This window comes from Gymnoscopelus microlampas, assembly GCF_963454915.1.
Source record: "Gymnoscopelus microlampas genome assembly, chromosome: 3".
In the NCBI taxonomy this organism is placed as follows: domain Eukaryota; kingdom Metazoa; phylum Chordata; class Actinopteri; order Myctophiformes; family Myctophidae; genus Gymnoscopelus; species Gymnoscopelus microlampas.
In genome coordinates this window covers 24,366,067-24,379,252 of record NC_139940.1, presented here as the reverse complement: position 1 = coordinate 24,379,252, position 13,186 = coordinate 24,366,067, and the positions used below count along the sequence as shown (strand labels likewise).

The window sequence follows — 13,186 nt, the reverse complement described above, 5'->3', positions numbered from 1 at the left end:
AAGTGGCCTCCTCCTCCGTGTCTCTTGGTCTTGGCTTTGTATTTCATTAAGCATTTAGTCTTACTCCAAGATATCAACCTGTGTGTCATGGCTGCAGAGGATGCATCTGATGCATGCCACTGATGTGTCAACAGGTTGGTTGGCAATAGACCATGTAGATCTGTCACCTTTACGCCATTGTGTCACATTGAGTGATGACCTGCAAAGTCCTAAAATCATGTGTTTCATTTAACTCAGAGAGTGTAGAAATGGAACCAAATGGACCCGTAACACTGAGGATTTTGAATGCACATCCAGCTCCATGGTATGAAGCTTTTCAAGCAAAACAGTGGGAGAAGCTGTATTGCTTCTTCATGCATGGACAGCAATGTTTTGGATGTGGTTTTGTGCATTGACAGCAGTGGATGTATTATTTCTTTGTGCATTGACAGCAATGGGTTGGATCCATTGTTTTGTTGCGCCTGGACAGCAATGGTTGGATGTGGGATTGTTTATGCGTGCTCACCCCATGTGTGTATTGCAGAGAAAAAATTATAGTGTTGTTGGGGGAAATAAAGGTTGTTAACATTCATCACCATCATGGATCCTTTAATCAAATCATGTGGAATTGAGCCTGGTGTATGTGCTTACCTTTCTCTCTTTACCCTGATTATCTGAGACTATAATATACATTTTAGATTAGTGTACTTATGCAGATCTGTGTATTTGCAAAGCTAAGTTTAGACATCGAGCAATAGAAGACTTTCAGGGGAAAAAGAAACATCCACTGTTAAATAAACAGCAACAAACTTGACACAAGTTAAAAAGGATATAGGCTAGTCCTTTTATAGACTGAAATTTCTACTTCTTCTTTCTACTTCTCTATCTGAAGATAATGATGAAGGATAGGCTTAAAGTGCACCCCCCCCCCCCCACACACACACATAAATAGATCATTTTCAAAGCAAATCGTTTAGTTCATTTTCCTCTGTGAAAATTAAAAAAAAAGGTGTACTGTACACTCTCAGAGTTAACTTAACACTCAGGTGTTGTCTACAGTATGTGTCGTCTGATGCATTACTGTATGTGTAAACAGTGAATGATGGCTTTTGGGAACTATATAGTAGATAACACAACTAGGTCTACATCAGAGATGAGAGAAATACCGTATGTTTGATCTCCTCAGAAAAAAACTCCATAAAGCTCCCTAAAGCTTCCATACCTATTTGTTTTGCCAGCCATATCAAGGAAAACCTGCATTCTGAACAAAAAGAAAACCTCAGTCATATTTTCTCTTTTTTTTTTAAAGAATTCATATTCATACTGCAGTCTTTGAATAATATCAAACCATACACCTGTTAGCAACATATCCAACAATATTGTCATTTGTCAGTATGTCTTGTTATTAATAATATGTATTGTGTTGAGAAGTGCTGCCCACCCTGCAAAATAGAGTATTAGTACAGATAATCTTTTTTGCAACCTATTCTTCCTGAGAACTGGGTTAGTAACCAATAGCATATCCCATTTGAAAATCTGTACGTATCCAGACTTTTTCAGGTATAGCAATATTAATGTATTTTTAGTCTGTTCCAATTGCAAATGCTTAGACAGCTGGAGAATCATGCATTGCACATTTCTGTCTGTCTGACGCGCCATCTGTTTGTCCAGGAGATAATTTTCAGGGTCCGGTACGTGAGCCACTGGATATGTTTTGGTTGGAGATGACATTGGCCAGAAGCAGGGGCTGGGGTAGAAATAGAATGAGTAGAAGTGAGGTAAGCATAATAGAGAGTTGCTTCGCTAATTTGATCTGCCAAAGTGAAAACGTCATCTCTGTGTGTAATGCCGTACAGAGGAGCATCTGCATGTTCTCTTTTGAAAGACACACATTTTCATGACAGGCTTATACCCCAAGGCGACACGCCACGTTTGGGTTATTGATGTGAGACAATGCCTTTACTCAGCAAAGGTTCCTGTCACCAAACGGACCTGTAAGATGTTTGTAAATGTTTTTTAAAGAACATTTAACACTCTCAGGGTTAAATTTACACTGATAATCTTACTGTGTAGGCTCTTGTTTGTGTTACTCTCTGAATCAAAACCCTGACAAAGACTTTACTGTCGAAACGTTGGTTTCTTTTAATAAACTTTTTGCATCGTGGCTAAGGGCTGTGCGGCCTCATCCTTTGTCAACACTCTCTGAATCATGTCATGTTATATAGGTTACCCGTATAGAATCTCTAAAGGTGCTTTAGTCTACAGAGTATAAAGGGTACACGGTAAAATCCTCAGTGTTAATTTAACTCTGGGAGTGTACAAATGAAACCAATTTGACTCGTAACTGTGTAAAGCAAATCATATTAGTGTGATGACATATTTCTCTATAATGAAGGCCAATTAGATAAAAAACAAAACAATGACCCATGTCCATGCGTCCAGATTTTTATTCTTTTGATGCTAAAAGTGTGCTGATGAAAAACACAGGGTACTCAAGAGAAGGTGACATGGATTGAATGTTCCTACCACAGGCTTATATAAGCCTTCAACCCCCATGTGCTCTGCAGCCGCACAAATAATTTGGAGCAGATTTGAGCACAGCCCTGCAACTGCATGATTTGGGTTGGTTCACGTGCTCGCCGTGGAACACGTCGTACAGTAACTTGGGGCTCTGGCTCAAATAACCAATTATATACAGTATTATATAAAAAAAACAGAGGTCAGAGAGTTGGGATTGGAAGGAGGAGCCATGAGGAGTGGGTTTGGTTGTGACCACAGGGTACTTGTGCTGTGGTAAGGGTCTTTCCTGGAGTTGCTCATGTCGTTGGACGGGTGGGTGGTGTTTTCGGGGTGGAGGGTGGAGCGGTGATGGAGACATTCTTCATTAAGATTTCAGGAGCCTGGTCTGCTGTCTTTGGTTCACTCTGGTGTCTACGCAGGATGACTGGAACCAAATGAAACCCGAGATATAGAATTAGAGGAAATGTAGCCCCAAATTCACAGCCCAGGGATTCTTGTTTTTTGAAAATGGATGTGGACAGTTTTTTTTTGGTTTTGTTTTGTTTTTCGTTTGCTTCACTCATCGCTGTAAGAGGTGCGATTCATTGTGCAGACTGAATAGGAGACATGTCAGCTATTGGACAAACTGTCATGAATTTACCCTACTACCTCATGTGAATTCTGCATGTGAAAAACAAATGGCCTTTATGTCATACTTGGCACTTCTCAAGAACTGCTAGACCCCATTTTGATGTTTTTCTTGAGCCCAAGCTCAGATCCATTCCACCAGCTGTGTTAAGCTTTTGACTGTTCAGGCCCGTCCATCGCGCATTTTATGAGAGTCCCTCCCGTTTCTTCAAAAACAATTCCATCGTCTAGAAAGATCACTATAGAAAAAGAGAATTATAGGCAGTAAGCGTGAGGAAAGACAGAATGACAGATTATCACCTGTCAGCATGATCATATACTCCAAATAACACAGGTGTGCCTGGAAGGGCGCCCTCCTCAAAATTAGCACGGACGATCCCAGTGGGTTCGCTTTATGGGAAAAGTGGACATAGCAGTGCCAGCGCAGGTTTGATGGCGTCACTGAAGGACTTTTCCTCACACATGCCTGACCAGTGGTGGAAAGTAACTAAGTACATTTACTTAAGTAAAACTTGGAGGTGTTTGTACTTTACTTGAGTATTTCCCATTTCCAATACTTTTAGTTCTACTCCACTACATCTTGGATCCAAATATTGTACTTTTACTCCACTACGTTTATTTGAAAACTTTTGTTACTAGAACTAGATTTGGATTATTATTGCAAAACATACATTAACCACTTCATCCCTACATGTACAGTATATACATTTCGGCCATTGGAAAATAGACGATCTACAAGCTCACAACGCGTCGCGATGCGACGTGTTGTGAGCTTGTAGATCTGCTATTTTCAAAAGATTTGTATACATTTGAAAATTCTTCATTGCAGTATTGATACTTTTACTTAAGTAAAATATTTGAGTACTTTTTTCCACCACTGTGCCTGTCCGTGTGTATACCCGTAACCCAACCCATCTCCTATGTGTTTACATGTCAGAGGAAGAGAAGGTGGGGATGCAGACCTGGTTTACATGCAAGATGTTTCCTATCAACTTCCCAGTTCTCATCCTCATGGGGTGCGCTATGGCGCTATGACCGAGAGGACAGGGGAATGTAGACCTGACAGACTGTAGGGAGTTTGGGAGATTAGGTTGTTTTTTCGACCTGTGGAAAGCTCAATGTTTTTTCAGTTTTTTTTTTATTTCTGCACCGTGGCAGAGAAGATTCATAGAGTAAGCAAAGCTGTCTGGGTCAGGAAACTCAGCTTGAGTCTGGGTTTTATTAGATGCAAGTTTATGAGCTAGAGGCGGAGAAGACAGTGAGTCGAGACTCATTCTGCAAGTCAATATAAATAAGTTTGTAGGTAAAAAAAATAAAATAATGGTTAAATAATGGTTATTGTGAAGAATAAGATAGATACAGGATAGATGCTTTCAATCACACATGGCCCTTTGACCATATCAAGATGGCCCTCGAAGTCCTCAAAGAAAAACAAAATGACCCCCCAATAATCTATATCTTAAAAGGCTGCATCATGTTAATTATTAATAACTAGACCATACCCGTCTGGGAATATGGGCACCCACCCGCTTGTTTCACGGATGTGGCAACACCGGCGCTTGTTTCACTCACATGATTTGGCCAGCGAACACAAAAACGCTAATAAACAGCTGACATTTGGGGAAAGCGAAAAACGGGCTTCGGTGTTCCGTGCACGTGGAAATGGTCAATGGCTGTGTGCAAATGCAGAGCAATTGCTCCAGCCACTGAGGAGAACCGGGCAGAAGAGATTTTGGGCACAGACAGACAGACAGACAGACAGACAGACGCACACACAGATGCACAGAGCTTTTTAGAATTATAGGATGATTACTATGTACCATTTGAGTACATGCATCCATATTCCATCTGTATACTCAAATGTTATCATGTAACAGTGAAACAGTCTGTCATGGATCCATATTTATAACATAACGCAATATGTTTGATCATGTGAGTGATACAGTACAGCTGTTAAAAAAATATATATAGTTGACCCTGTTGTAAAGTCTATTCTATTCTATTCTAAGTAGTCTGTCGTGTCTATCAAATTCATGCAGTTTAAACATACTTCAGCACTATGCGTTTCAAGTTTCAATTCAATTGCCCAATGTGTGGCCCTTCACTCACTTTATCGAAGTCAGTATGGCCCCTTGGGAAAAAATCCTGCCCACCTCTGCTTTAAATGCATTCCCATTTAATTTTTTGAAAAGTGAAACAATCTAGCCAGCCATGAATTCAATCCAATACACACGTCTACTGTTTTCTCCTGGTGGCACTGCTTCCCAATGGGACATCCAGAAAAAGAAAAGTGTTAGCAACAGTTTCCCCTTGGTTTCCTTGCATGATGGACACACATACACAAACAGGACAGGATGCCCCCACTCTCTGTCTTCATAGCTATGGCTACCCTGAGTCGTCTGCCCAGGATGTCCTGTGTGGTAGCGGGTATTTGCCCTCTTGTCACCCCTTGACCTCCACCTTCCTGTTGTGTGGGGCAGATATGCAGGTGTCATACTGAAGAATCCCTTATCACAAATGTAGTAGCACTTTGCTTCAGTTGGATTATTATTCCATTTTGTTAGCCTGTGTAGTAGCCTGTGGAAAATATAAGCACACAATATCTAAATACCTGACTACTTGATAAATTGTGCTAAAATCATGCCATAAGTGTGCACTTTCCATAAGTTATTAAGGCCCTTGTGACTTGTGCACCACAAGTTCTGTAGCCCATGTTACATAATTCAACTGTAACTGGCCACTGGTTACAGTCTATTTTGAAATGTATTCATTTCAATAATCCTCAATATTTAAAAGGACTTATAGTATATCCCTCTATTGTTTCTGTTACTGCAGTTTCTAAATCAATAGCCAAGAAAGCATTTATATTTATATTCATTTTATGAATGTTTAAAAATGCACTTGTGTTCTTATTATGGGATCATTTGTACATTTGTATCTACTGATATCTATAATAACCTCTATACCTACATAAGCATTATAATTAATTATAAGATAGATACACTATTTTAAGATGTATAACCTAATACTATCACTTGTTTTTGTTAGGTTTTTTTGTTGCATTTGGTATTGTGCTATTGTCTGGTTGATGTTTTTGTTTTGTTTTTGTTAAACGTGTTGCTAATTGTGTTTATATGGTACTTTTGTATTTGAGGATTCCTTCATGTGTCAAGGAGTCAGAGATTTATTTTATTGAGTCTGATATTTGTTTATGTCTGACAGTCTTGGATGCCACCCCCAAATAGCCACTGCAATTCTGTGTCTAATGCCTGTGGTCCTCCGTAAATGTAAAAAATAGAAATAAAAGTACTTATCCTAAAGCCACAGACGTTACCCGTCCCTCCAGGATGCTTGTTTTCTGTATTATTCCGTATCGTTCTGTAAAAATGTGTTTTAATCCCATCTGTGCCTGAATATCATCGAGTGTAATACCAGCTTTCACCTGCTGTAGCAGCACCACTATACTCATTGAGGAATACAGAAAACTTCACAGACTGGTTAGAACACCTATTTATTGAAAAATGCGTAATGATACAGAAAACAAGCCTCCGAAGTTGCTTTAGGATAACCACTTTATATTTTGCATTTGTACATGTACAGAGAACTACGGGCATTAAACACAGAATTGCAGGGGCCATTTGGGGGTGGTGTCCAAGACTGAAGAGGTACACATATGTCAGAATCAATAAAAGAAATGTCTGACAGCCTTGGTCCAAGACTATGGGTTATTCCTAATAAAGAATTTCAAACACTGTAATGCCCAGAGCAACTAAATATTCGAGTGGCTCAAGTTGTCTTTCATTAGATTGATGAGACGATAATAAGACAAGTAAATACCACGCCACATACATGTAAAGGCTTTTAAAGCCGAGTGCTGTCCAAAGGAGCGGAGAATGAGACACCATATTGGAACATTTCTATGGGTTCACCTTCAGGGTAGCACACGTGGCCCAAGTTTTCAAGGGAAGAAAATTGGACTTTTAAGTTCCAGATGCTTGTGCAGGGACGAAGACCATCTGGAGGGACTGGAGGGGGGTAGACTCTCTCTGTGTGTGTGTGTGTGTGTGTGTGTGTGTGTGTGTGTGTGTGTGTGTGTGTGTGTGTGTGTGTGTGTGTGTGTGTGTGTGTGCGTGTGTGTGTGTGTGTGTGTGTGTGTGTGTGTGTGTGTGTGTGTGTGTGTGTGTGTGTGTGTGTGTGAAAGAGAGAGAGAGAGAGAGAGAGAGAGAGAGGGAGAGAGAGAGAGAGAGAGAGAATGGGACAGCGACCATTTGTGTGTGCGAAGGAGAAAGAGTGCATTTTAGGTTGTGTAGAAGAAGAGAAAAAAAACTGCTCTAAAATGATGCCATTAATAAGATGCAGGTTTCCAACTCGTCCTCCAGAAAGGCAGCACTCCATGTGCCAGAGGTAGGCCAGTAAATCAATGAGCTTTAACTCAAAGGAATTTACTGGCCCAGACTGGACTTCCAGGAAATCGAGAGAGAGAGAGAGAGAGAGAGAGAGAGAGAGAGAGAGAGAGAGAGAGAGCGCAATAAAGAGGATAGCTTGTGCTGTTCTACCTGTGTCTTGAACTCTGCTTCTGCAGCCTGTGTGTTGTTGTCTCGCTGAGCCTGCATTGGTCTCTTTAACCTACGTCACTGGCGGTGTCTTTAAATTGTGACATTGGTGTACGGGCAGTTTTACGTTATGATTTTCAGAGCACTGCATACTGGCACACTGACACCAGTATGACCTCATCTACAGTGCTGAAGAATAGACAATGGTGTAAAGTAACTAAGTACATTCACTCAAGTACTGTACTTAAGTACAATTTTGAGGTACTTTTACTTTACTTGAGTATTTCCAATTGTCTATACTCTTACTTCTTTTTTTTTAAAGATGTTTTTTGGGGCTTTTATGCCTTTATTTGGACAGGACAGTAGGCTGACAGGAAATGGGGAGAGAGATGGGGGGGAGACATACAGCAAAGGTCGTCGGGAACGGGAGTCGAACCCACGACACGCTGTCAAGCTGGATTACCAGCATATGTGGTACGCGCCTGAACCGCTAGGCCAGCGGACACCCTATACTTTTACTTCTACTCCACTACATCTCAGAGGCAAATATTGCACTTTTATTCCACTACAATTATTTGAAAACTTTAGTTACTAGTTACTTTGTAGATATACATTATTACATTATAAAACATACATTAACCACTGTAGCCCTATTTTAAACCTAGGCTATTTGAAAATAGACGATCTTCAATCTCACAACGCGTCGCGTTGTGAGCTTGTAGATCTGCTATTTTCAAATATATTTGTACTTTTACTTTTGGTACTTTAAGTACATTTTGATACCAATACCTTTGTACTGTTACTCAAGTACATTTTTAATTCCAGACTTTTACTAGTAACAGAGAACTTCTACATTGCAGTATTGATACTTTTACTTAAGACAAAACATTTGAGTACTTTTTCCACCACTGAGAATAGATTTACAATGAATAAAACACATACTGTTATAGATTCAGCACCAATGAAAAGGTCTGCAGGAGTGTTCAAAAGCATAATGTGGCATTAATACAAGCCTTATGATTAGCCTTGTTGTTTTTGGCACGCGACATTGTCGTACAACAAACTATAAATTAGGCTTTATGGAAAAAGACAGTGTTCACCTGTGATCTGGTTAACTGTGTAGGCCTATACAGTACATTCTGTCTCCTGGTGTGCAAGCCTCTAAGGTGTTTTGCACAATGACTACAGCCAGACTGATATATTGGTTTGGCTGATATATTGCTATCGGCAATTAGGCAGCCGATGTGTTTTTAACCACTTTCAACCTATTTTGGTTATGTCATTATGGAAGAATGAGCTGGAGCGACATGGAGACTCTTGTTACTGAACAAACACTTGATGAGTACTATCAGAATATAGAGCTATTTAACACTTATTTTAACCAAAGAAAATCACTTACCATACCTTTAAATGTTCTCAAACATAAACTTTAATAAAATCTAAAATCTTCAAATTTATTACACTATTTTGCTTTCTTTGACAAAATATCGGTCAAAACATCAGTAATCTCCAAAGTTGGGCTCTAATAGTAAACAAACCACTGCCTGCAGGCAGCCACACTTACTGTAGGTGTTTTTGTCAAATAAATACCAAGGTGTCATACCACTATTTCCCCCCAAACAGTAAATGCTATCCAGGGTCATAGGTATAAAAAAAGAACTTGCAGCAGCAGCAGCAACAACAACAACAACCGAGAGAGAAAAAAACACAGATACAAACATCAATCCAAATGGGTTCCAGCTATCGCTCAGTCTTAGCAGCTGCAAAAAAATGAGCTGCCATCCAGTCGCATTAGGAGTGTGGTCTTAATTGAACCCAGATGCTGCACGGTCGCACTCCTTTTTCCGTAAACTGCATTCGCCCCGTAGAACCGTGACTTAGTCACATTAAAGCTATTGCCTGGCGGTTTTGTTCACTGTATGAGGCATGTGTCATTCTCATACCCTGTGTCACAAAGGATAACATTGCCCCCCCCCCCCTCCACCACCTGCATGTGTAAGACAAGACTTAGGGCTGGGCGATATGATCTCAAATCAATATCACGATTATTTCAAACCTTTGCTTTGATTATGATTAATGAACGATTATAAAAAATATGTAGGCCTATATATAGTGAAAATAGCTGTAGATCGGCTATTTTCGCTATTGTTGTACATTGCTGCTGTTCACAAAACAATACAATTTTCAGCCTGAATACCCATGGTAGATGGCTTCACAGGCCCAGGATAATATTGTCACAGGCCCACGATAATATTCAGACATTTTTGTTATTGTACATCATGATAACGACAATATTGTTACATCCCTAGTATTTTGGTTACCCATTGAGACCTGGAACGCATCTGTGTCACTTTAGATCTCTTTGGCTATTCAAAAATAGCAGATATACAAGCTCATAGCGCGGCGCCGCGCTATGAGCTTGTAGATCTGCTATTTTCGAAAAATCTTGAACTTTTTTTTTTTTTTTTTTTTCAAAAAACTGTTAGGATTTAGAAACATTTTTAAGAATCGCCTCAGGTCTTAATGGGTTAAGCACTGACTGTTTGTGATAAATTACCAGGGATAATAGGCTTATATCTATTCATCTAAATTAAAGTCTGAAATGACTAATTATAAAAGGCCAAAGACTGCTCTTCTTACAGTAAGCATACAGGTAGCACTTAAACAGGATGGATATTGATTTATATCTTGGCACTGTAGATTCCACAGATGGGTTTTGACTTCACACCTTTCCAATAAAGTTTGGGCTACAGCTCCACTATTGCTGGGGTCAAGACCACAGATGTAAGCAAACTGCACAGGCCTCAGCCAAGACAAAGATAATGATGGGATGGAAAGAGCTTTGTGTGTGTGTGTGTGTGTGTGTGTGTGTGTGTGTGTGTGTGTGTGTGTGTGTGTGTGTGTGTGTGTGTGTGTGTGTGTGTGTGTGTGTGTGTGTGTGTGTGTGTGTGTGTGTGTGTGTGTGTGTGTGTGTGTGTGTGTGTGTGTGCGCGTGTGCATGTGCGCGCGTGCGTGCGTGTGTGTGAGTATTGAGCGCACGCATGTGTTTGTGTGCGTGTGCAGTATAGGAAAGGTGTATGTCTAGAAGTACACAGCATGCAAAGCCAGGTCTCTGTATGCACATCTGTGTTTATATGGATGTGTGATTGAAAGTTTAGTGATGACTACTAGTGATTTTGAGTCTGCGCCGGTTCAGCATTTCCCTTTTGTGTATGTACTGTAGTCTGTTTTCCTGTTTCCCCCCGGCAAGTTAAACCAGTGATTGGAGTACTGTTACTTAACACATAATGGCCAGTGATTGATTGGCTAATGATTGATGGACTGTGAAATTGAGCAAGCCTGTGAAATAGATTTAGAGTGTTTTTGCATCTGCCACCACACTTGCAGTAAATCCAGATGTGCACCATGCACATAAGATTCAGAATGCACAGCATAACCTACATGAGAGCTTATAGCCATTCTGTCAACTCTACAGAAGTCTCAGAGTTGTTCATATATCCATAGCTTGAATAGTCTGGCTTGCTCAAATGGTTATTTTGTTATGAGAAATCTACTAATATACTTTTTTATTTGTTTATTTAGCTTTTTAAATTGCATTTATTTCTATATTTGTCAACCGGTTTTCTATTGTTGGGACAATATAATCAGCATAATAATTTGGAAGTGTTAATCAAGAGAACAGACAAGTAGTCCAAGAGCAGAGGTTATATGTAAATGATACAAGGCAATCTAGAATTGTGTATAGTTGAGTTGCGTTTGCCATTTACAGCACTCTCTGGTGGATTGGACAGATTTGCAGACAGCATTACAGTACACAGTATGTACATACAGTATATAGACAGACAGACAGACAGACCAACTTACAGGTAATGGTATGAACACTTATTGATGAGTACAATTTAACTCAAAAGACGGTTTAAACATTATTTGTGGCTTTAGACTCTTGCCCTATGGGCTCGCATCCTCATAGATAGTACTAGCATCAACAGTTGATGATTGTTTATGAGTTCAGTCAAGGTTGTTGCCGTTTTCTTAAACTCCTCTCAAGCTTTCAAAGACTCTTGACCCCACCGCCCTTGTGTATGTTGGGAGACCTCTGAATACTAATAAACATGGATGAATAAGTGCTTGGCTAAGTCTGGCCTTATCGCCAGAAGATCAGACAAAGCATCTGAAACACTTTATGAATCTTTATTTAGAGTGGCTCTTCCCACAATGTTTTGACCCCAAGTGCACGACAGAAAAGATTTGTATATGAAGCAAATCGGAGAAAGTAAAAGTAATGCAAATAGATATCAGTAGCCTATGTGATGGTGGGAAAATGTATAAAAGGAGGATGTGTGTGATGTGTGAGAAGACATCAGACAAATGTCAAAGTTTAGATTATGTGATTATACATTTTTAAAATGGTAAAAACCCCACAGAGCTAGGAAAAGGTGGCCATACTTTTGTTTTATTTATTCGCAAAATAAAAACTACAAAAGGTAACAATTATTAAAACACACAGAAATAAGTGCAGGTGAGAAAGGAAACCCATATAGGGCTTATATAAGATTCTCACCTACAATACTAAACAAGTAGTAAGTTGAACGTAGTAATCAAACATGGCCATACTTTTGTCTTGTTGTGAGGCTCACAAGTTGCTGAAGATTGTTCCCTGTGGTGTCTATATAAGTGCTATTGTGTGTTGTTGTTGTTGTTTTTAATGTATGTGTCCTTAACAATGAAACTGACTCTTTGTTTAGGCACCATGAGAGTGTTTATATCTATGTAGTGGGTGACATTTATGTCAGTGTTATGTTTTATATGACAAACTAATCAATAGACTAAATATTAAATATTTTGAAGCTCAATCAAATGAATAATTCTACTAATTAGTACAGTACGGTAGTGTTTATTGTTCCCGTTATTTTGTGTGGGATTACTGAATACTTTCTAATATCATATATGTCTTATGAAAAGACAGGACCCTAATCATTAACTAGACTGTTGATGAGGAAAATTGAAATAATGTCATACAGTTTCAGGCCAAACACTGTACATGCAGCATCCCATCATTATGAGTGTTGTAACCCATTAAACACTGTACATGCAGCATACCATCATTATGAGTGTTGTAACCCATTAAAATGGTCATATCATATCAACAGCTAAAGCATGAGTCACATAACTGTCAGGATACTGTATAACATCAACGTAAAGCAGAAACCTTGTATCTCCATATTCCAACTCTTCTTATTTTTTTTTAAATAAATGAATGGTGTGTTTTATACTTAGTTGTATGACAGTATCGTACTGTCATACAAATATTGAAAATGGACACTCTGCAAGCTTAGAAATACTCGCTAGTTTAGAAAAATTTGGAAAGATTTGGAAGAATTTAACCTGATCATATGCCCAATTATTATTATTATATGCCAACATTTGGACGCCAGGTTTAAACTGCTTAAGTCTGTCTGTGGGTTTTATACATATTTAACTAATGAAAAGTATTAATAAGAGCTTGT

General features: G+C 39.2%; 1 protein-coding gene across 3 annotated transcripts in view; it reads left to right on the top strand.

The window, feature by feature from the left end:
- Positions 1–13,186, top strand: part of pear1 (platelet endothelial aggregation receptor 1) — a 52,545-nt gene that overhangs the window by 983 nt on the left and 38,376 nt on the right. The gene's annotated exons all lie outside the window — the stretch shown is intronic.